Raw genomic sequence first — 24,886 nt, forward strand, 5'->3', positions numbered from 1 at the left:
CAATGCAAAAGAAGATAGCCCCCAGTTGGCTCTTAATTTTTTCCTTTTAGCCTACATACCCCTTATTTGCTTGCAAACACCCGATGTTTGTTGTGCATGTGCGCATGTACATGCCATGTTTACATGCATAAATACCCAATACACACACGTCTTGCATGCCATATTTACTGACAAACACACCGCAGTCACGTGTATTTACAAAAGCACACTAGTGTTCACAAGACACAAATCATCCATGCACAGCCCCCTACTCTCATATCCAGCCGCATATGCTAATCCATCAGCAATTATGCCATGCAATTCCAGAACGCAAAGATAAGAGCAAAGCAACCAAATTAATAAAAAAATGTGTGGCTTTAGTTCAAAAGATTCTTTCTTTACGCAAAGGCTGCAGTTGGGAATGCATTTTACCCTGTTCCCAGTGTAAAGGTGGCCAAAGGGACGTCGTTGTGTCTATTGGTTTTAGGCCAAGAATTTAGATTTGGGGGAGGGAAAAATGGGTTATTAGATGTCATGAGAAAAAATAGCTTAAAGGTCTAAAAGAGAAGGGAAGAAAATAGCTGGAGGGTTGCAAGCCTGGTTTAGACATCTCTTTAAAATGCTGTCAAACAACCCCCAGAACCACCATGCTACTGTGAGCCGGAGAGCTCTAAAACTGAGCAGCTTAGTTTCATTGTCCGCACTGAGCCAACTGTAGCAATTAAACAAGCATTACAAATGGTAGGAAGTAAATCACTGAAGATCTGAAGATTTTTATCAATACAGCCAACTGCAGCCTTGGCTGTTTATACCACTCAACTCTGTAGCATCTGAAGGCAAAGCTCTTTTCGTCTTCATGTTCTGCGATATTATTAGTGACAGAGGTAAAGAATCTTTATTTAATTGCTGGAGCCTTCAATTGACAGGGCGTCTTTCAGCAGATTTAAAATCTCTCCCAAAGATAGTGTTTGTTAGATAGTTTATTTATAAATCTTACATGGTTTAGGAAGTGCTTTATTCCCCCCCTCTTGTCTCTGCTTTTCTGCCTCCTGTTCAATATTTCCCTCCCACAAGCTGCACCAGAATCATTTTTTTTCTTTTCATCGTTCACATTCTCCTGTTTAATTTGATCATCTCTTAACCCCAGCTGACAGTCGCTGATTCTCTGTCTGTCAGTCAGACCCAGTGCTGTGAAAAAACGTATGCTTCTTGCTGTTGAATTCACCTAAACATTTCATGAGGATCATAAGCGGAGAATCTTTTCTGAGGTCTTGTGGGACCTTTACCCTTGTTCCCCATATGGACCAGTCTGCTGGTTGGCTGGTCTGAGCGAATAAGAGATGTTGAACCTCCTATAACGAACTTCAGCAGGACACGTTCTTAATAAGCATAAAGGAAGAAGGAAACTTCACTCCATCAGGCTAGGTTAAAATGCACATTCTTCTAAATCACAAACAGGGAGCAGCTGCAGCATGACGGGAGATATGAGGAGCTGGTTTGGCACCCACTAGCCAAGGAGACCACATTCCCCTATATCTGATTTGGTGCAGCGGTCAGGTCCCAAACCTCTCACTTCGGATGAATCGAATTTAAAATGTGGCAGGAGTCACCCATGCAATAAATCTGATGCTCTCCCTCTACAGAAGACTGAAAAGCTCCCATCTCCCTCTAAAGCTGAAAAGCTGCTATGTGCTGCAGGCTATGTCAGAAGGAAGAGGAGAAGCCTCGGACATGAGTGCAGAGGTCCAGGTGGTTACGTACCAGGGTGATTGTTCCTAGAAACAAGAGATGAACTTGCAGTGTTATACATGGGGAGGGGACATAAGGCTGGGACAGCAGAGAGGTTGGAAAAGAAGGACTGAGATACCCTGGAAGGGGCTATAAAGGAGCCCAGCTTACATCTGTTACTCCGGGATACTGTAGGCAGCACAAGGACCTGATAAAGGGAAAAATGAAGAGAATTCCAAGAAGAGCAGAAAAAAATGATTAAGCAGAGTTGTTTACGCCTAAGAAAAGGTGGAAAGAGCTAAATATGCACAGCCTGGCTGAGCAGGGAGCACTGGTCACCAGGCCTATTGGTAACTGCAGCGTGCAAATGTTAAGGAGGGAGACTGCTGGGTGTGGTCCAGGAGATCCCACTAGTCATGATGGGAAGGGAAGAATTTAGGCCTGATCTCATAAGAAGCCTCCCAGCAGGAGGATCTGAGTCCTGCTGGTGCTTCTGTGTGGGGCCAGCTGCCGTGGAGCTCGGGATAGGCACAGGGTCTGTTAGATCCGCGGTAGGATCCAGGGCGGTAGGATCCCTCCGATTGTCCCGGCTGCTGTAGAAGTTCAACTGCAGATGGGACAAAGCACTGGAATGACCTATCTGTGGCTGTTGAGATGTGACGGGAGGGTCCTGTTGGGGCTTCTCCTCTATCCCTAGCTCTTCTGGTTGCGTTGCACCATCATACGTGGGGCTGTCACGTGCATTATCATTGATCCGTTTGTACACCAAAAGGCTCTAACTAAGCAGAAGGAGCTTAGGGCTTCTTCAGTGCTTGATTCAATGGTTAGATATTAAAAGGTGGAATTGCCCTGGTGGCATAGGCAGCAACGACAGCAAATACCCGGGTCTGATGCAGCAGGATTGAGAACAATGAAATCATTACTGTTAACCATTTATGTTAAAATACCACCTCAATGTTGTGAGCAAGATCAAGTCCCTTTGCGCTGGGCACTGTACAAGCATAGACTGAAAGATGTTCACTCCCCAGTGAGAGCTTAGACTGCAAACAGGCAATGGGTGGGAGGGAAAACAGCAGCACTGAGAGGGGATGTGGTCTCCCAAACTGATCAACCACATAAGCAACAAAACAAGGCTGGTCTACCCACTCCCAGGCCTGTTCAGTGAACCATGCAGCATTTTATGAGACATATAGATACCAAATGTGCTTGACTATGTTGTTAATAAGGTTAGTTCCTTCTGCCCCTTAAATTAGAAGAGTTGGTGGATCTTCCCTCTCAATACCTTTGATCAGAACTACTCAGCTCCAGGTCTCCCTAGATAGTGCCTGTGAAGCTATGAACTCCACCTAGAAACTGAAGACAATGAGGAAACAACGATTCACATCACGAGTGATATTTTGTCTAAGGAAGAAGCTAAAGCGGGGAGTTGTCTACTTCCCCAGGAACAGAAATAAAGCCTTGTTCACTTAGGCAGCAGGCGTCTCATGATTTATGGCTGGCTGAAGAGTTTCTTTGGCCAGCCTCACACTAAATATTTGCCTTGATTTACTGGGGTTTTGTCTGTGCTTGGGAAGGATAGAGAGGGGGCTATAAACTTCCCTGGAAGAAGTGTCTGTGTGCACTTGAGGGACTCAGCATCTCAGATATGTGTTGCATCAACACAAGTAGAAGCCAAAATACATGACTCGCCTGTTTCCTGTAGCTTGGGCCAACAGGTTATAGTCCCCAAGTTCACTGCCAGCAACAAGCTCCTCCTGCTAAAAGATCCCCCCAACCTCGGAGGTCCCCGTCTACTTCCAGGTAGCAGAACTGGACCCCGGGCAGAGGATGCATGCAGTGGACCACCACTTCAGTGGCCAATTCACAGACTATGCCTTACTTCCACGGGGAGATACTTTTCTCATTGACAAAGTGCAGTAATGAGTTGCCGGTCTCAGAAATCTATGGTGCCTGCTCGTAGAGGCTGACAGTCGGATGCTACTAGGAGAGGCTGATGGATTGAAGCATATTTGCAACTTAGCCTCAAGATCCTTGCCCTCCTTTCCTTCCTGCTTCTCCTCCCCTGCATCTGAAGGAGACAAAAGCCGTAGAGTTGTTGGATGGGGGTACAGAGATTCACAGCTAATGCTTCCCTGGTTTGATCGGCTCCTTACTGTTTTTAGGCACGTATTACCCTGAAATCTCAGGAAAGAAAACCCTGTAGCTCAGGAAAGAAAATTGAATGTGGAACTGATGGATAATAACCATAAACCATGTTGTGGGACTACAGCTAATTATGGTAAGATGAACTGCTTTTGGGCAGAGGGTTCAGCCTCAGGCTAGGATCAGAGCTCAGTTTTATAGCCCACAGCCACTTTGGGTGTGAGGACAGGACAAAAATCAGGAAACAGTTGTAGGGAATTTAAAGAGCCTCTTTAAAATGCAGCCCAGCCACCTTGGGAGCCATCCTTCCCAGACACTGCCTCACTGCAAATGAAACACATTGTTAACCAGGATGTGAAGATAAAATAGGATGTGTTGGAAGCCTTAAAACTTATGATGTGCAGAATACCTCCACCTTGCATTCCTGCCTTCTCTCTGGTGGAGAGAGGGGAAGGGACGTGTGAGTGAGTGAGTGTATGTACAGAGGCAGGATCTGGTTCTCATTATCTTGCCTAAGTCCTGCTGATAACAATGAGTATCGAGATCCCAGAGGTGGCACCTTTCTTTGTTCATCCTACAGAATAACTCAGCATTAGGATTATGAGACGTGTCAATACATCCTCGGTGCCCAGACACTATATTACGGGGCCTTATCCTCTGTCTTACGGTTTTATGCTGCCCCCCCGCCACCCCGTCTGTGGTATGTGTACTTCTTCCACATACAAATCCAAAGAAAAGAAACCAATGAACTTAAAAGTCTTGCTCATTGCCCTATTTGGAGTAAAATCTTTGCTTGGTGTAATGTTGGGGTTTGCTAGTTAACTAATGCTGCACTATGAAAGACTACTGATGGCACATGAGGAGTAGATGCATTATCATGATTTGATTTGAAGTCACTACATCAGAAGACCAAGACTGGGACCTTCCTCACCGTAATGAGCCTAAAGCATCTCCAAAGAGATGTCAGGTTAAATCAACAAGCCATTGAGCAGCAGATTCTGTTCTACTCAAACAGCTGTTTCAATACCAGAGCCTGATCTGGATCCAAATTCACCAGCTGCCTTTTATCTGAACTCGAGAGCTGCAGACAAACACCCTGGAATTTACAGGGGACAGACTTTTCCACCTAGGCCAGTCTGCTGGGAGCTCTACTGCAACCGGCCTGATCAGCCTGGGCTCCAGAGACCCTCAGGTCAGATTTGTCAAGGTACTGAGGCACCTTAGGATGCTGGTAGACACTACATAGGATTCCTGAGAGCGCTCAGTGCCTGGGACTTGCCATATTTTCTAGCACACAATGCACCCCAGAATAAAATGGGTAGCTTGCTTTTGAAAGAATGAAATGAGGAAGATCTTTCCTTGTAGTGAGTGAGTAGCGGCAGGTAGGGAGCTGAACCTGCTCATTGCACCTGATCTAGAAGGAGCAGAACAGACTTTAATTTCACTTCCTGCCTCCCCCACCCCTGCCCAAAGCAGCAGAAACTGTTGTTACCATGTTTCCCCATGCACACTCCGATTTCAAGCAGCATTTTTGGGGGAAAAGGTGCATGTTGCCTGCAATAAAAATACAATATTTGGGGCAAGACAGAGGTGCCTCATCTATAGCAGGTGGAGAATGAAAGACAGAACCTCCTGCATGGCCAGGTAGGCTTTTATTTCACGGGGTATTTTCCAGCTTCCCAATTATCCCCAGCCCATGCTTTGTCTTGTCTGGGGAGGGAAACCAAAAAGCAGCTGCTGCAGTGCTCCAGTGGAAGCTGCATTGTGCTCCTGACTCAAAGCAGCAGCTGTGCTGGGGACACCAGCAGCAGATGGAGTTGCTCTGGAAATCGGGAGAGGGAGGAACCAAAATGCACAAGCCCTTGAGAGCCACCCCGCCCTGACTCGGCTCTCCGCGGGGCCAACTGGCCCGCACGGCACATCCTGCTGCTGTGACCGGAGGGCTGCTCCCCGCGGAGTTATGCTGCGCTTTGAAAAGGCCTCGCTGCACATGCGAAATGGGGCACGGGCTGGGCATTGCCGGGAGGTGGCATTTTCCTACTGGGCACTTGTGCTGTGACTGGGGGTTTGTATTCCTCTTGTAGCGCACACCGCTGCTCCCCGTATCGAACAACACCACTGCTGCGAATCAGCTGGGGCTAGAGGAGTGGGAAGCTCAGGCACCAGATCACTTCCAGCCTTTTCTCCAGCCTGGTAGCATCCAGCTGCCTCCCTGACAATGGTCCCCAGGGGGTTCAGCTGCTGCTTCTTAGGATCTTGCAATATGTACTCCTTCCTCCTGCTGCCCCCAGTCAGATGCTGTCTGGCATAGGCAGGACTGGGCTGGCACATCTTATCAACTTTGCAGCATGGAGGCACCTCGGGGAAGGTAGTTAGCCCTCCGGCCACTTCTAGTGCTGCTGTCTTCTCCTCAAGGAAAGCAGGGCAGATCCTGCTCCATCCTCCACGTCTCTCACAGGCCACCCGCATGCGGTGATGCCTTTTATTTCCCCTCTGGCATCTGCTGTAGCCTACAGCAGTAGCCAGTATGATAACGGGGTGTGAGGTATGTTGGTTGCCACTGCTCTGTAGCCTCAGTGGTGGCAGTTAAGACCCCTACAAATGCTGGCCTGGAGATCCCCACAGCTACGGTTAACCCACAGCCGAGGAGCACCATGGACACAGCTCTTGCTCACTCCATCTGCAGTAGCTTTGCTTAGGTACAAATAGAGATGGGTGGGAACTGCAGATCTGGGGTTTGCTTGCAAAACCCCAAAGCTCTTAATATCTGAAGCAGGTGGGTAATGTCCCATCGGGGTCAGTCTCCTTTCATCACCCCCCTAGGACCCTGGTGGCTTCAGAGGCAGGTCTGATATTTCTGGAGCCCCTATATGAACTTTGTCTCTCTGCCTGCATAGCCCAGAAGAAACCAGGTGCTAAAAGTTAATGGCAGAAGTCCAGAAAGCCAACGAGCTCCATAAAAGGGCTCTCTGTATCCTTTTTCCTGCCAGGAGATCCTAACAGTCCTCCAAGGATGGTATTTTATTTTTCATCGCCCCGGCCAAGCCATACCTCCTTCCTTCAGAAGAGGGCTTCCTCCGTCTCCATCACACAGGAGCAGCAACGAGGGCTGCGAAGCCTACGTTCCCTCCCGGTGCACATTACATTTTATGTCCATCATTCATTGCATAAACACATCACCAGCCCCGGAATAAATTCCATGCGGTAATCAGTAGCTCTTGGCAGCCCTGATGGAGTGCGCGTACGTGTGCGTGTCTGTCGAGAGTAATAATAATAACACTGAGTGCCTTCTATGTTCAAAGCACTTTGCAAACATTAATTAATCCTCACAACACCCCCGTAAGCTTGGTAACGTTTGAATTTTTAGAGATGAGGGAAATGGCAAGAGAGGTTCATTAGTAATTTACTCAAGTCCACGCAATGAATCAAGGGCAGCGCTGAGATGAAAAAAACCCCATGTCTTCCCGCTCCCCTACCTATCCTCTAACTCAGTGGTGCTCACCCTCTTTAGACTCCTCAACGGGCCCAAGGCACCCCTGGCTAGGTTTGGAAAATACCAGCTCTTCGTTTGCACTTGTTTTTTGATTGCAGAAAAATAATAAAGCAATTCTTGTGCTGCAGAGAGCTTGGACCGCAGCAGGTCCGCATGCCTTTGACACTATGGATGCCTATTTGAGATCTATCTTGTGAATCACGGTTACAAACCTGAGAGTACTAACACTGCGTGGCATCCCTCAACACCCTAGAAAGGATCTCAAAGGCACCCCTGGGTGTCATAGTACCCTGGTTGAGAATCACCGCTGTAGCTGTTAGGAAACAGCTTTGGTCATGGTAGACATCTTTATCTCTCCCATTAACGCTCCATTTAGGCTTTATCTGCCAAACTCAGAGGAAGCACAGACCCCACGCGCAGAAATACTATGGCATGAAAGACTGCGCAGTGAACCCCTCAGGCCTGCATAACTGAGGGGTTTATGCATTAATAGTATTTTGGGCTGCAGAATATGTAGGTTGGGACCGTGACACCTTTGTTTCTTGTAGAACCACGTGGGTGTTTCTGAGAATTTTCTGGGGGTTGAATCCTTATTTCTGGATTGAGTGAAGACCCAAACGCTAGCAGTGAAGGGAGCTCACTCTCAGAACAGCTCCCCACGAGGCATGGCAGATTTGCCACCATTTATTGCCTTTTAAATCAAGACTGGACACCTTTCCAAAAAACAGCATACATTTCTGGGGTCAAGAGAGGTGTCACTGGGTGAAATCCTCTGTCCAGGGTTATGCAGGCAATGACCACAAGAGTCTATTCTTAAAATCTGTTGGAGGAAACGCTCTTCCACGTCTTCCTGGACTGACTGCAGCTGTGACCACTCTTTGCTGCTCTCTGTGTCCTCCTTGGTGCTCTGGGCTTGGTGTTTTGTGAGACAGCATGCATTTTCTCTGTCCTGTACCAAGCAGCTGAGGGGAGCATGATCTGCCTGGCCAGTTTTGCATTGAGCCAGGCCAAGATAGCAACCCTAATGAGCTACAGACACTGGCTCATAGGATCTGGATCCAATAACACCCTCCGGCTTTTTCAGCTCCTGGTCAAGGCACATCTCCTTTGGACAGACTGTCCTGGGAGTCAGGAGATCCACCATGCAACAGAAGGTGGACCAGTTTGTGTCAGGCTGGGCCCTGGGGGGAGCACTCTGCATGGTGGAAAATGGATGGCTAGACCCAAATGCATGACCACGTAAAAGGTGATGAGGAAGGAGGAGGGTGTTTCAGTCTCTAGGGAGAATGTGGCATTTGTTACTGATGAATGCTTTCATGCCCGGCCCCTTGGTGGGGGGAGAGAGATGGCTCTGCAGTTTGGCACATTCACCATTTTTAACAGGTTTATAATAAAGGTTTTAAATGCCAGAAAAGGCTCTGTCAGTCTGTCTGTCTGCACTTTCACCTTTTGTTTGGCCTGTTTGTATAATAAAGGCTTAAGAAGTCTCCTGCGTTCATGTCTAGGAATCCCCAGAATTCTTGACACCAAACCACGTGGGACTTGCTTCGCCTTTAGAAAAAGGCCTGTGAAGACTGCAGTCTTTTACTGTCTTTGCCTCAACAAAGCCATTTCCTTCCTCTTCCAATTACACAGACTCATAACACTGAACATACCCAGTTGACCCTCTGGGGCCCTCCCTTAGCAGCCCGACTGCAACGGAGTCAGCATTCCCTTCCAAAAATGTTGAGTTTGCACGACTGCAGTGCATTAAGTAGCAGAGTCTCAGACCTAGGGAGACCCACAGGGTTCCTCTGTGCCCAGCAGCCTCAGTTAAAAAATCCCCTTCCCCTTCCTGACATCTAAGTCTTGCCTCTTGAGTGGTATGAGGGACTCTGCTCCCAGAGAGGCAGGTCTTAGGGGGTCTGCCCATCTCTCTGGTATCCAAGTTCACTACTTCACCACTTGCTTGCATGTCGGCATCCACAGAAATAGAAGGAATTATCACTGGCCCTTTAATTATTCATCTCTCCTTCACATAATGTAAGACTATTTCCAGCCCAGATCCCCGCTCTGCGCTGTGCATGTCAGTCGAAGCCGGAGCGCCTCTGCCCAGCTCATATAATTAATTAATCAGCCCCTGGAGCCTGGTGAGTCCTGATCTGAGCCTGGTGCAAGGCTGCGCATGTCAGAGGGATATTTACTGCTTTCCCAGGCAGTTCCATGGTTAACTGGCTCCTCCGTTATTTTTTTAACATAGTGACCTACTGGATAGTCTGCCTGGAAATGAAGGAGTTGCAAAGTAACCAGTTTTCCATCCCCTGGAGCTTCTTGAGCCTGGCTTTTGTGGATGTCTCCATGGCTTTGGGGTCTTGCTTAGACACTGGGCAAGGTGGGCCATTCAGGGGTCTTGATGTAGAGTGGGAGGACAGCCCTGTGTGTAGAGTAGAGCTGGGGAGCTAATTTTGGGGACAAGGGACCTGGGGAGGGTTTCAAGCCAGATCCCACGTGGTAGGTAAATTGGAGTCAGCAGTGACTCAGTAAAGGCCGGGAGGTCTTTACAGGTATGTGCACAGTTGGTGATGGTCGAATGGACAGAGCCCCAGCCTGTGAGCCAGGAGATCCACCTCCACTGTAGAGTTGCTTGATGGCCCTGGACAAGACACTCCTCACTTCCGGCCCTTAGGGCACATCTGCACCTATTAACTGAAATAACCTATTTGATTAACTTGTCACAACCCCACCTGGCCACAAGTGTGATGTTGCTCGTCTTAGGCAGCATACAGGATGTCGGGCACCCATTGCTAAAGTACATCTACTGGTACAGCCTCTGCTTGGATGGAGCTAAACATTACACCAGTTCAGCTTGACGTCCTTCCCTAAGAGGAACAACTATTTGTAGACAAATTGGAGACAGTCCAGAGGAGGGCAACGAAAATGGTTAGGGGGCTGGGATACATGACATACAAGGAGAGGCTGAGGGGACTGGGCTTATTTAGTCTGGAGAAGGGAAGACTGAGAGGGGACTTAATAGCAACCTTGAACTACCTGAAGGGCAGCTCCAAAGAGGAAGGAGCTGGGCTGTTCTCAGTGGGGGCAGGTGACAGACCCTCCCTCCTTGGAGGTTTTTAAGACCCGGGTAGACAAAGCCTTGGCTGGGATGATGCAGTTGGGGCTGGTCCTGCTTTGAGCAGGGGGTTGGACTAGATGTGACCCCCTGAGCTCCCTTCCTACCCTCATTTTCTATGATTCTATATCTGCAGAGACATAATCATCCCAGTATATCTGCAGCCATGCTTGGTGCAGGGGGTTTATATCCCTTCAGCCACATTCAGTCATAAAAGCTCAGTTAAAGCAGTGGGACTCTGGTGTGTAGACAAGACATGCCCTTCAATCACTTTGATTTATATTAATTGCAAAATAGCTTATGCCTTACCTAGAACTAGAAGGAGTTTGCTGGGGCAGGGTGCTGGGAGAGCTCTACAAGCAAAACCCCTTAGTGAGGTTGTGATTCATCCTAGCCAAAGAGTTCTTTGGCTGGTTTAGCTCAAACCAGGAATAAATTACTGGAAAAAGGACTTTTTGGGGATACAACAGCATGAACCTCAGGGCTTCTCCTAACAGGCAAAGCTATGGTTTTGTTCGCACCCCTCATCAACATAACATTGCCAGCAAAATGCATACATGAGGCCCAGGTCTCCAAGAGATACCTTGCCTTGGTTCTTATCCCGCAAATGACTTTTTGATTTATCACTGATGGCTTTTTATAGAAAATATTATCCAAGTGCTTGTTTGACTGCATATGCTGGGTCTGTCTGTCCTGCCACGTGTGCAACCCCCTACTGTAATATTTCCTTCTGACCTGGAGCAGCACTGCTCACCAAGGGAGGTTCATACCAGGGTGGCTCTTTAGATGTGCACCACTAGTCAGCGCTGAGCATTGCCATTTTACACCAAGCCAGTTAAAAGTGCTTTGAAACCTGTCTGAAGAGTGGAGTGGGATAGTTTTAATGGAGCTGATCCAAAGCCATGCCTTTAGCCAATGTGGGTGTCATTTTGGGTGCTAACAAGTCTCTGTACAAAGGAGGGCATAACCATTAGCCTCCTTAGAAAGTACCTTGAGAGCCACAGGTGAAATCTGTGTAGAGGAATCGTCATTAGTCCTGTAGTATCAGCACTGGTGTTAGGGCAGACTCTTGCTATGGACAAATCAGCAGGGAACAGGCAGGGGACAAAAACCCCTTGCAGACACCTCAGCAGAGTCCGGGGAAAAGGCAGACTGCTTCTACCAAGACCGCAAAAGCATCAAGAGTCAGATCAAATGATTGCTGCAGATCTACCAGTGATTCTGGTCGTCATCTTTATAGTCATAGCAGTGCTGAAGAGGAGACAGGTTTCTCCTACAGATGTGTTGGTAGCAGCAGTGCCTGGCTCCTGGACAGAATGCAAACATCTGCAGTGGTGTATCTTGAAGCAAGGTAAATATCCATCGGCGATGATGCCAGCCAAGCCTGGGACTTCATATCAGAGGAGCTGATCATTAGCAGTGTTTCCAAGTAGCTGCAATGCCTGGAGATTAAACACTGAAGGATGAAGCTCTTCCACTAGCTGCCTTGCACAGCGTGGGGCTGGCTGCTGTCACATCACGCACCGCTCTCTCCTTGGCTCTCTTGTTCCTGCATCTCAGCACCGCATTGAACACGCATTGCGGGCAGCTTTCTCCCTTCCCGTGCCCCACCGTGAATGCACGGCACAGGAGCACTGGCACAGTGCGACATGCTCAGAACTGCACGGCTAGAGGACTAGCTCGGGGGCCTGTCCATGTCCAGCCAGGAGCACTTCTGTAGCCTCTCTTTCTGGCAGAAGTAACCTCGTCTCCTCAACTTCTTTAAATCCACTTCTGTACTCATTAGACTGCACGATCCTAGGTTCTTCCTGCCTGTGTTTTGGCTGTTCGGGAGGCCCTGCTCTTTCCTTTCTCGCTGAACATGTCCCTTCTGCTATAGCTTTTCTCTCCAGATTATTGCCCAGTGATGGTCATCGAACAGCCAGACCACAACTCCTTCCAAACTCTCATTCAGCTCCTGACTTCTGGGCCATGGCTCCAAGTGCCCACAAACTTTCTAGTGTTGCCTCTAGCTGGTGGAGGCCTCCAGCACTAAAGATGCTGAGCATGGGTTTCTGTGGCCATGCTAGCTGCTAGCTTACTCAGCCTCTAGAAATCTCTGCATGATGTCTGGAGAAGAGAGCTGGGTGGGGGCTTGGGTTCTGGCCCAGGGCTGGTCCCTGGTAGAGGGTGTTGCTACATTTACCTGCACTGACACAGATGGCATTTTAACTGAATCCCAGTGAAATGCAGCCACCTCTGGGTAGAGTACAACAGCACTCAGCACTACAGCGCAGGGGAAGAAGTGATGGACACTGTAGTTTTTTTGCAACCACATTGCACAGACGGCTCACATTCAGGTTGCAGTTCCCTTTTGCCCCCAGATCCTTTTCTCCAGTGCTGCTGCCTAGCCAGTGATTCCCCAGGTGTGCATTGGTGTTTCCTAGTGCTACTTAGCCTTCCAGTGTGTTGTTCTGATATTGCACTCAGATGAGTCCTCACAGCTCACTGGGGGCTCGCTCTGATCTTATTTTCTTCCTGTCTTTGCTCTCCAGCCCTCACTGGAGCTGATGATCTTCTTCATTGCTCCTGCCTATTGGAAAAGGTGCTGTAGTTGCAACGTGGAGTCTGGGGGGCTGCATGGAGCAGAAGAGTCACCTGAACCCAACCGAACCCCGCGTGCTGGGCTTGAGTTTGCCTTTCTCTACAACCAAACCTAGCTTAACTCCTTGCTCACAAAGCAAGAGTTTTAAAAGCAACTCTGGCTTTAATCCACAGGTCCCCGACAGCCTCCCCGTCAGCGACGTGCAGCTGTGGGAGCGGCGGGATCCTGGTGTGATGTACTGCTTGTGAAGGGCTCATCATGACTGCATTAGCAGACAGGAGGGATGTTAAATATAATCCCTCGGCTGGCTGTCATGGAGGCTGCTTGATACAGGCTCTGCCAAGGAGCTCGATGTATTCTGAGCTGTTGTAGCCAAGTAGTTGCAATGCTGGCCTAAAAAGAAATCCTTGGAGAGCTCCCTGTGCAGGTTTGAATCCTGCTGACTTTCAGGTTTTAAAAGGTATTGTTTTTTATCTCAGGAAAAACTTCCTCACATCCAACAAGCCCCATCCCTTCTCCATGGGCCTAGCAAACAGGACAAGGGAGCGGAGGCAAGCCCAGGGTTCATCGTGTACCAGCATGCCCTCTCCCTTTCCAGGGGCTATTATTTTCTATTGTAAATGGTGGCATTCCCCAAGCCTCACCCAAACTCTGTCCACCTAGAAAAGACTGGGCTCCTATTGCATGTGCCTGGAAACAACTGGTAAGAGCGCCCTGGGGAACATTGAAGGAGAGGAGCTGCCCCCTCTTGCCGAGTAGCGAGCCTGGGGGAGAGCTGGAGCATCTACCGTGCAGGCCCCACAACCCCGAGGCAGATGACACCAGCAAAGCCTTCATGGAGACTTCAGCAGCGTGCAGGACCCAGCCTGGGAACAAAGTGGCTTGCCACTTCAAGAGCTTGCAACCAGCCACGGCCAATTATTGATAATTGCTTCGATGGTGCTTATGAAGGGTGGAGAGGACTCAGTTGGACAGAGGAGTCAAAAACGACAAGAGTACTATTGAGTGGGGGTTGATAAGTGAGGGCAGAGGCCCCTGTAGCCTACTTTGGTTGGAGAAGCAGCAAAACAGTAACGTGCACCAGGCGGGAGAGGGTTCAGCCAGGCTTTGGGGTGTGGTGGTACTTCCCGGGTTAGGGAGGAACGTCACCTGCCTGAAGATGATTCCTGTCCTCTTCCTTGGCCCATCTGGATCAGCTCAGCAGTGCTAGGAGTTGGCCAGACCCTGGCTGGATCTGAAGGTCACCGTCCACCTGAACAGAAGACACCAATAGCACGGCTCTGTGGTGCTGCCTCAGGCTCTCTGCAGACTCAGGCAGGGAGGGAAAGGCGGGAGACCTGTTTTGAAGAAAACAAGTAAGAGGACGGGGCTGCAGCCACTGGGGAAAGGTAGCAATGCATTGGATACCCCGGTCGAGCTACTCCTGATCTCAGCCCCTCAGGGCTCTGAACTGACCCTTTGGTTATTCTGGGGTTTCCATTTCCAAGAAAACAGCATGCTAGCTGCAGTCTCCAAGCAACAGGCACCTTATAATGATGGAGTTGGATGCAAAAAATAAAAAAAATAAAAAAATTGGAAAACGATGAACAGCATCTTTTTTGATCACTGGACTTTTTCCCAGGACTGGGTGTGCCTGGTTTAGAGGTAAAGACAGTGTTGCAGGTTCGTCTCATTTACACCTGTGCAAGGCAGGATTCATTTCACAAAGGCCAATGGAGATGGATCGGTGTTCAGCTGCTATGAGCTAGAAGAGAACCGGGCTCCCCTGTGTCATTTTTTTTGTCCAAGAAATAATTTCATTTGCAGACAGTTTGTCTTGTCCCTTCAAACAGTAGGAGGTTGGTAGCACATAAATGCTAAGGCTCTAGGAAATAAATCCCCCAGCTTGGCAGGTCTGCTCCCTGAGTGCAGACTTCCTCCTCCTCTCCCTTCAGCACTGCACAGATCAGTGCTTTTCCTGTTTGGATGTGTAATTTCTGCGTCACTGGAGAACAATTTCAATTGTGAGCCAAGTTATAGATTATGATGCGACGTCAAAGACAGCCAGAGTCGGCTGCACTGAGGGTCGCCACATGGAAAGCAAAGACCTCAGAGAAGTTGAAAAGACGGAGATGAACTGAGGGGCGTTCTGTTCTGCTCCTTCCCTGCCAGCATATGTGGGTGTGGGTGTGTGGGAGTCGCGAGGAGGGCAGGACGGTACTCGGACGTTATACTGGGAGGTGCAGCATGATAGCTGGGTAGCAGGTAAGAAGCCATGTGTGCTTGTACGTAAATCAAATAGCTCCATGTGTGTATAAGCTGGAAGGTGAACGCGATAATTAAGGAGCCCCAGCCTTGTAGCATCACATTAGAATCGCTGCCAGCTGTTGTCTCTGCCAAGAACCTTCCCCCTTGGACCGGGGGAGCAATAAAAAAAATCTGCAAACAGAATAAGGAAATTGCATCAGCACAACTTGAACAATTAGTGGAGGCAGCTCCATCTGGACCCCAGCCCCAGGGAGAGCAGCCATGTGCCGGCAGCCCAAGAATTAACCATTAGCCAGGAGCCGATGAGGGAGAGTCAGGGATCAGTGTCATAAATAAATAGGCAAGCAGGAGCTTTCTCCCTGGGGGAGCCAGAGCAGAGTCCTGGGGTGAGCTGCTTCTAGGGCACCCTAGAAGCTGCCCCGAGGGAAAGGCAGATGTAATGCCCTAGCCTCAGCACATGCTTTGTCGCCAAGTGATTTAAGCCCCCTGAAGGGCATCTTTTCATTGGGTCAAGTTGCTACAGGTCTGGTCCCATGGGGATGGACGGTGGTGTGCAGTCCGGATGGAGCATGGATACCTTGGTGATGGCTCCTTTGCAGGCTTGGATCCTAGCAAACGAAATAGCCACTTGCTCTTTCCAAAAGGTCCTGCGCAACAGCCCTCAGCTGTCCAGTTTTGCTGCATCAGTCCACAGGATAAGGCAGCTTCCCTGTTCTGCTGCCAATACCTGCGATTCACACCCAGGGAGGACTAATCGTGGAGTCAGAAGGCATTTGCCTTCCCACCAGGAACTGGACCATTAGCACACACTTCCTAATGGTCATCCAGTAGCCAACACAGGGTCCAGATGGGGGGCTGGCTCGGCAGTGGCTGAGCCGGTCTCTGGGGTTCATTCCCAACCCCTTGCACCATCCAGTCCCCCCCTGTTTCCCCCTCCAGCTTCTATCAGAGCCTTGCAAGCTCCAGCAAGAACTTGTCTCAGAGATGACATGGTACTTGTTTTTCATCAGGAGAGAAGCTCTGTCAGCTCAATCCAGCTAATGCGAGTCCCACTTTAGGATGATTAGAGCTGTCATAGCTCGAGTCGGGAGAGGCACAGGCTGTACTGAAAAAAAATTGTGAAGCTAGTCTTCTTTTCCCAAGTTTAACTCTTTGGCGTCAAGCCTGGGATTCTCCCCCAGCCAAAGCCTGAACATTTGACACTTGAACAGTGGCAGAAGGAGCTGCAGGTTGGGAAGCTGGTCCAGTTACTCCTGGTGAACCCTAGCATACAACCCAACCCAGACTGCCTTCATATGGGCTGCTTAGCTATGAATGGGAGACAGATATTCAGCCTATTGGATGTCCACCAACTGTTGACTGTCATCATCCACTTCCCAGGGTATCTAATTAGTAGCTTAAACCATATGCTATTTTTTCTACTCCCAGATTGGATAAGCTCAGAGCTGTAAAGAGGAGAAATGGGGATGATGGAAAGACAGGCATTGGCTATCAAACTCCCTTGACAATTATGAGGATTGGCATAGAGAAGCACCCACTAGCCGCCCTCAGAATCAGTGCCATTGTGCCTGGTGCTGCATAGGGACACATGGAGAGATGGAGGGAGGCCAGGGATATCTCCAACCCCTGGCAGGAATGGTGTTTCCATGTGATCCTTCCCAAATGGCTGATAAATGCCAGGGCCAGTGGAGCTTGGGTAACTGCTTTAAGGGGTATCCAAGAGGCCCATGGAAAACAGCACTGAAACCAAGCGAGTCGAGCTTGAACCTGAGCCAGGGGAGACATGCTGGGAGCTGCTCCCCTGTGATCATTGCTGCAAACCACTTTGGGAAGAGGATGCCATCTCTGCCTGGTTTCCAGCAGACAAGTGTGCCCAGGCACAGTCCCCAGCTGAGGCAAGACGGTGAAGCCTGTACTAGCCTCTCGATCTGAGACAGGGGCCCGTCCAGAAAGCATGGGCCGGGGGCACAGCACAGCTCCCTCCCCTGCTCCTGGCTGCAAGCAGCACTGCTCCCACCCTGTGGGAAAGGGCTGGGTGACCGCTCTCTGCACAGAAAGCAGGAGAGAAGGGCAGCGTGCGGTGCTGGAGGGATTACTGCTGCAGCCTCCCTTCCTACCTTCAGCAGTGGGATGGCTCTCAGGTGAAGCAGGATGGAGGGGGATGTGGGGCTTGAGTGATGTAGCTCATGATGAGTTAGTATTGCTGCAGCCGAGGTCTAAAAATAACACCCCCTCCTCACCCCCACCTCTCTCTTTGGATGACGTAGTATAAATGGTATTGGCCTAGCGCTCAGCAAAGGTCCCCGGGGCACTGCCTCGCATCTGAACAGCATGGCGAGGGGCAGGCAGGGTGGCAGAGGAGAAGAAAGCAGGCTGAGGGCCTGCTGGAGCAGAGGGAACCAAGAGGGGAGGGAGCTGGAGGTGAGAGGATGAGATTTCTGAGCAGAGAGGGAGGATGGAGGGCCCCTCTGCACCACAGACCATCAGACATAGTTCCAGACAAAGGAGAAATGGGTGCACACGGCCCGATTCAGATATGGGTCTAGGTTTCCAGCACCCTGAGTGGGCGTCCGGGGGGCATCTGTGGGAAGCACGGCTACCTAAGCAAAGAGCAGGGGCACTGTCCTGTTTTGGGGGGCTGCAGCAGCTCCCAGGCAGAACGTGCTCCATGTGCCTCAGTCTGTCTTGTGGGGATATGGGATTTGCTGTCTCTTTGGAGGTTGCTTTTCAATCCCATTTCCTGAGGCAGATACATTCGCAATGGCTTTCCCACAGACAAAGGACAAAGCGCTTTCTCAGCTTAGAAGGGGCTTTGGATTTCAGCCTAAGGAAAGCAACATGCTCAAGAAAGAACTGGAGCAGAGCAATACAGCAGCCTCCCGTGCCGTTTGAGCGCGGTATGTAGAAGCAAAGGGCATCTCTTGCCAAGGCTGTAGCTATGTAGGCAGAGATAAGAGTCATTTTCTTCTCAGGGTGTCTCCAGCTTTCTCAAGCTGTGCCTGCATTCCTTCTCTTCTTGCTTCTTAGGTGTGTGTCCTTAATCGTATCTCTGCCATTCAGATCATTTCCAGCAGCTGGGTCACGCTCCGTGGCAAGACCGCACAATAGCAGTGGATTGGATGTCCAGGCCCAGGAAGATCAATAGTTGGACACTGAGTGTCCTGGTGCATTTAACTCTCAAAAGAGCTCAATCAGAGCTCTTCACTGCTGGTGGGTGGTCCTGCACCGCCAAGGCATAGGCCTAGTTGTATCCTGACAAAGGTGCGGACAGAGCCCACCAAGTAACATAGTAACCCCAACTAACTGTGGGGGCTAATGGGGACAGGAACAACTAAATACGGGGGACACAAAATGACGAAAGGCACATGCATATGGACTAAAGATTCAAAAGACAGCCAAGGCATAGGTGTGCATTGAACCTACTTCCAAGGGAAAGGATGATCTCAGGGTTAAAATGCAGGGCTAGGAGTCAGGAAATGTGGGGCTTAGCCCTGACTCTCCCATGGGCTGCCTTGGTGACTTTGCTCAGTCGCTTTCCTTGCCTCTGCCGACACTTCCAAGTATAAAGGATCGCTGTGAGACTGAAGCCATTAATGATTGTATATTGTTTTGAGGTCCTTGGGCAGAGGACTGTAGGGAAGAAGGGGACCAGTGTATTCTCCTTTCTCACAAATGCTACTGTGATGCCACATGAAAACATACAACTATTCTCTGTCTGTCTCTTTTCATCTTTGTGAATTTCTTTAGGATCCTTCCCCCCAGAAGCTGCTCCGGTGGTTTAATATAATGCAGAGCGGTTGCCTGAAGGGAAATGCAGCACAGCACACTAAGCAAGAGGGTGTATGAATGATGCACATGGCCTACCTGTGAAGCACACCTTTACAGGAGGAGAGACCTGCTTGATGGCTGAATGATACACCGCACTGATCTGCCTTGGAGGGATTTGTCAGGGAAATGATCCGGGGGAGGCAGAGAAGGTAAGCCACGCACGGCTGCAGGCCAAGGTAAACAGCATATTGTGTGTGCTATATTCAGTGAATGAATAATGCAAGCCCCAGAGAAGTCAAGCGAGGAGAAGGAGTGTAGCAGCCTGAGGTGGGAAAGCACTGAGTGCTTGCTGAAAGCCAGGAGTTAAGTAGTTTTGAGCAAACTTATGGTGAAAAGGATGTTTCTCTGAGGCTTCCCTCCCCAGCCCATCCAAATCCATTATCGCATGGTCCTGCAGGACAGGGAGATGTAGATGTGCCATAGTTCAGGGTGATTAATGTCTTTGATCCTTCTCAACCTTCAAACCGCCTCCCCTTTCTAGGTTTCAGCCTTTCAGCTCCCAGGACACGGGAAGCCTGCGATGCTCCTGCTCTCTGAGGTCCAGTCCCCTGTTCATCGACCATGATGGCTCCACAGGCCTAACTGGACTCAGCTGCCCGGCAAGACTTCCCTTCAGGACCTGTAACCAGCATGACCACAGCGACTCAAAGCTTCTTTTCCAAACCAAGACAGTGCCTAACCTCAATCAAAGGAATAACAGCAGAACAAGCAATGCTCCCCCGGAGCTCATGCTGTCACCTACTCTTCTGAGCCCTGGGGTTTGGCATGGTTCCCTTACCCCTGTGTCCCTCTGCCAAGCTCCAGGGCTCACGTTTTTTTCCACTGATTGCAGTTATCCTACCTCAGTTCCTCCTTTCCTTTGCCAACTCAGAGCTATTGAATCCTGGGGTCATAAATTTGGACTGGACTTCAAGGGTCTTCTTGTGCTTAGCAGGGTCAGAGGTACAGTTCATAGGGACAGTGGCTGGTCTTTGTCCCTTGATGCAGTGAAGAATGCAGCTCTCTGAAGCTTATGGCCTCTCCTACAGTCAGCTTCTGCTGGATTTAACCCTTAGAAACCCCCCAGCCAATGCCGCGGTAACAAAGGACTAGCTGAACTGCCATAAAACACTACAGTTCTCTTCCACATCCTTCACGATACACACAAGCCATCTGCACCGTGCCTGGCAGCCGTGAAAAATAGCAGGCAAAGAGCTGTGGAGACAGTGCCTGCAGGGAGCCATTCTCCGGTTCCCATCGAGTTCAGGATATATGGCAGTGCAGGTAATCCGGCTGCCCACATCCTAAAGAGGAGGCTGCTGCAACGAAGCAGGTGCCGTGGAGGGCAATGAAAATGATTGAGGGTTACGTGGGCGTGAGTTATGGAGTGAAGTCAGCCAGGCTCAGTTACTGCAGCTTCGCAAAGGAAAGGGGGAAGAAAGGAAGAAAGAAAGGGCAGGGATGGTCTTACACAAAGGAACCCCGAGACTGGAGGTAATAGGAAGGCAGCCCACCAAGGACCCCGCCTATGGAGAGCCAACTTATTCAAACACAAGAGGTGCTTGGTCCGTGCTGGTGAATGCTGGTGTATCTGCAGGGGGAATGCTGGTGTATTTGCAGAGGTGAAGTGCCCCACACTCTGGGGTGGAGGGCATGGGTCATGCTGCAACTGGGACTGGCAACAACCTTCACGGGCTCCCAACGTGGCAGGCAGCAACGGCTGTCAACAAGCCAGTGGTCTTGCAGGCATTTAGCATCCAGGGTCTTCAGCTTTGCAGGTAACAGCCTCTGCTTGCTTTTTCTTGGACTGCGCTGGCAGCATGACAGTCCTGGATTGCAGAAGTGTCCTGTGCCCTCCAGAGGATCCATCACTAATCCTGTCCCTCAAGGCATCCAACCAGATAGCTGCACACCAGGGACTTTACAAGCTATTTTGGCAAATCAGCCACTCAGAGACCGAAATGAGGAGTGAGTTATAGAAACACTGGCAGAGAAATTGGCCTGAATTGAAAAATTGCTTCTGTTTCGCAGGCATGTTATAAATTCAGGCAGTGACTTGGCTCCCGATTTTTCTCTTTTGTAATGAGTTTCACCTAGCTCGGGTCAGGGATCCAGCCAAGAATAGATCCCAAAAGGGCTGGATCTCGGACCCTTGTTCTCACCACCAGCCTCTCCTATGTCTCAGTTTAAAGCCCCTCCATCGTGACGTCAGTGCTGAACCGCTGTGCAGCGCAAATCTGGCTGGGCTGCTCTCAGAACGTGACATTTGGCTGTGACATTTCCCTCCCACTGCATGTTGTGTCCTGAAATCCTCCTTCCTTTGACATCAGTGATGACACTAGACGCAGGGGCGAAATGCGGTGACAAATATAGCCCCCATGGGAGAAGTTGCAACAAGGCTGGAAAGTCACTCGTTCCTTTGCTCTGCTTCTGCACCTTTCTCCATTCAATTCGAAGGAGGTGAGAACATTTAGTCTCATGACAATACCTGGAATAGAGACTTCAGCCTGGCGTGCATGCAGGCAGAGAGGAAGACGAGCCTAATGCTACTTATCAGCTGCAGAATAAATGGCTTTGCAGAACTGAGCCACCACCAATCTCGCCCTGACAAGCAGCTTTCTGAGCCTGCCACATTGGGATAGCAGAGTATGGCAAAGCAGTGACTTGGGAACATGTCTCGAGCCAGCTACAGATTTCTGTACATTTATGACTTTATTGGTTAAAGCACTGAGTAAACTGACTGGGACATTGGCTTTTTGCTCTGTCAGTGCCTCTTCTGGGGTCAAAAAGTCTTTCTCAAAAGCAGAGTTCGGGAGCTGCTGCCTTTGGCTTTGGAGGTTTTGAAAGCATTTCTATTTTAAAGCCGGAGTTTGGGTTGTGTCTTTCAACCTGGCTTTGGCTGAAGGACATGACTTGAAAGTTGGTGACTCTGGGCTTGCTGTGAGGCCTCAGCTATAGCTTGGCTTTGCAGAGCTTCCAGCTGCACGCTTTTCTTTAAAAGCAATGGCCTAAAATGAATTAGTGATGTTGTGGCTGCCAAACTCAAGATGCTTCAAAGAGAGCTTGTGCTCAGAACATGCTGAGCCCCTGGCCCCCTGTAGACAACCCCTTGGAGTCTCCCAGGTTGGGCATCTTAAATAGTTCTTGGGCTTCTGCAAATATTAATCTGGCCACTACTAAATGTAGTATCTGAGTTTGTTCCCCCTTCTTAGGTACCTCCTGGAGCTCCATTTCTACATTATCTGAGTGCATCCCAAACTTGCATGGTTTTAATCTCAGAACATCTTCATGAGACAGGAGTCTGCTATTAACTCCATTAAAGATATGAGGATCCAAAACACTACAGAGCCTGGGTAATGCTATGGCTAATAATGACTTGAATTATGTGTGCTCAGTGGCCTGATGCTTCATGACCTGCCTCAGAGCAGTCGCTCATGATCCAAAGAGGCCAGAAGGAAATGTCGTGCCATGCATCTGCACCATATCTAAGTGCACCTACATATTTTATCTTCTTCTGAAGCATCGGGTAGCAGGCACTCCTGCAGGTTGTTCAGAGGGTTTGAAGGGCTCAGACATCTCAGTGATGCAACCCATATAAATGTCCTGATAGGAAGATCTAATCTAGCAGATGGGATGCTTTTGAGAGGCTAGAGGGAGTGCACTGTAAAGTATGAACCTGTGCCAGCTGCTCTTTCTTACCATATTGTCTTCCGGCTGTTTGGCTTTTCTTTAAAAAGAACCTGTTCTACAAGGAGCATTTTTCAATGCAAGTTGCCTAGGACCTGCTGTGATGTTCCCTGCTGCATTTTGGAAGTGGTGCATTGATTATTTTGCTCAAAAGCATGTTCCATTAATGAGGTTATTTAACAGGGGGAAATATGCAGTAAAATGAAAGGAATGCTTCTTGCTAATGGCTGGTGTGAGGGATATAGCATCATGCCTCGCTATCCGCAAACTATTTTAGTGCACTTAGTCCATTCCTGCCAGGGATATAAAGAGATCTGGGATTTCCTGGCATGTTCATCAGGGGGCAATAAAGAGAGACCCCAAGAATGAAAAGCAGAATGCAGTCCTGTCTGTGGGAAAGGCAAAATTCTCCTCCCCAATGCACACAGGCAATCCTGTCCCCCGCCGCTTGCTGGGGAGAATATTAGGGTTAAGGCAAATGAAGAACAAACCTTAGAGGTTTCAGAATTCCCTCTCCAAAAGTTCAGATGCCTCGCAGGATGCTGATCTGGCCTTGCCAAGCCTCCAAGTGTGCAAAACCAGGCTGGAAACCTAAGAACTGGCTGTCGCACAAGATTTGTGACACATGAAACACAGCCTCTCTCCCAATGGATCCAAACAAGAAGGTCCTGTTCAGTTCCCATCCTGAAGACAAAGGAAGGCACATGACAGGCTTGGGTGGTGTCTTGTTCTAGCTGGACACAGTCAGCTTGCTTTACCAGCACTCTGCCCTACGCATCTTAAGGCTGAATTTTGGCTGATCTTTTTAAAGCTGACGAGGGGATTTTTCAGTGCATGCCCATCAATGCTTTTTTTAATGTGGGTCGTGTTTCTGATTTAGCGCAGAGGGATCTTTGCAAATCCATTTCTAACACAAGGTTCTCAAAGCCCGGCTTATATTGAGTTAAGCTGCATCCTATCCCCTGTTTGGAGGGTCAGTATTAGACTCATTTTACTACCTGGGGAAACTGAGGCCCAGGCTATTGCAGGGCTGCTGTTCAGCGGTGGGGAGTATCTGCAGCTCCCCTTGTCTTTGATGGGAGTTGCAAGTGGTGCATAGCTCTGGACACAAGACTATCCTGAACAGTAGAGCCAGTGGTTGGCACTGAAATGAAATAGTAGCTAGATGCCCTGACTTTTGGGCCTGTTCTGTAAGCACCAAACCAAGGGGGTTGACTGGCAAGGATTCCCTGGTGCACGTGTTTTCTATACACACAGGAAATCCATGTAGACATCATGCTTTCCCTGCCTACCTGGCTAACAGCATCGCACTCTGCTCACATTTTGGCTTCAGAAGGACTCCAGTGCAGCTAATAAACAGAGCTTGGCCTCCTTTTTCCTCTTGCAATAAAGCTCTAAGCTTTGCAATAAATTTGTCAGCTTTGTAATGGCTACGTCGTTTTTATTGCTCGTTTGTGCTGGTATCATCTTCCTCGTCTCCTGGGGGCTGGGCGGGGAGAGAGCCGTACAACAACAGCGCTGCTTTAATAAAGCCACTGCTGCAGTAAATAGAATAATTTCAGTCACGCAGGACAGCCCCCATTCATCCTTCAGCAGCCCTCTGCAGTCATAACTCAGGCAAGAGGACGCAGAGGCCTGGGGCCAGGGATGTGCCAAGGTGCTTCTGGACACGGAGCGGGGAAGTTGAAGGATCTTCCCGGGGTGGCTCTGGAGATCCGGATGCCAACCCTGAGCAAAGAGTAATGCAGCCAGCTGATGGGACTCGTTGACCTTCTGTGGCACCTGAACCCTCGTCCCCGGGGGCTGCCATACCGAAAATCCAGATCCCTGCCAATGGAGGGGAAAAGATAATATTTACTGGAAACAGAAGTTTCTTCAATGGCTCCAGTCCCAGCCAACAGAGACCGTGCTTTAAGCCAGCATCTGTGGTCACAAAAACACTTAGGTCTGGGACAGAAGTTTCATAAGCTGGCTTGGCCTAAATCAGTTCAGTCTGCTACTGCATTCAACCAGGTTTAGCTCAACCCATTTTCAGTCATTTTGAAACTGGCTGATGGGCACTAAACTTCTGTTCTGTTACAGGTTTAAACTAGTTTCTGATCACTTAAACCAG

At 49.4% G+C, this 24,886-nt stretch overlaps 1 long non-coding RNA gene across 1 annotated transcript in view; it reads left to right on the top strand.

Annotated features, from left to right (window-relative positions):
- Positions 1-24,206, top strand: part of LOC109286287 (uncharacterized) — a 66,918-nt gene extending 42,712 nt beyond the window's left edge. The window contains exons 3-4 of the long non-coding RNA XR_002094279.2: positions 19,027-19,256; positions 19,589-24,206. This is a non-coding gene — a long non-coding RNA (uncharacterized LOC109286287). The remainder of the gene's footprint in view (positions 1-19,026; positions 19,257-19,588) is intronic.
- Positions 24,207-24,886: the final 680 nt, after the last annotated feature.

The sequence above is a fragment of the Alligator mississippiensis genome, chromosome 13 (genome assembly GCF_030867095.1).
Source record: "Alligator mississippiensis isolate rAllMis1 chromosome 13, rAllMis1, whole genome shotgun sequence".
NCBI lineage: Eukaryota > Metazoa > Chordata > Crocodylia > Alligatoridae > Alligator > Alligator mississippiensis.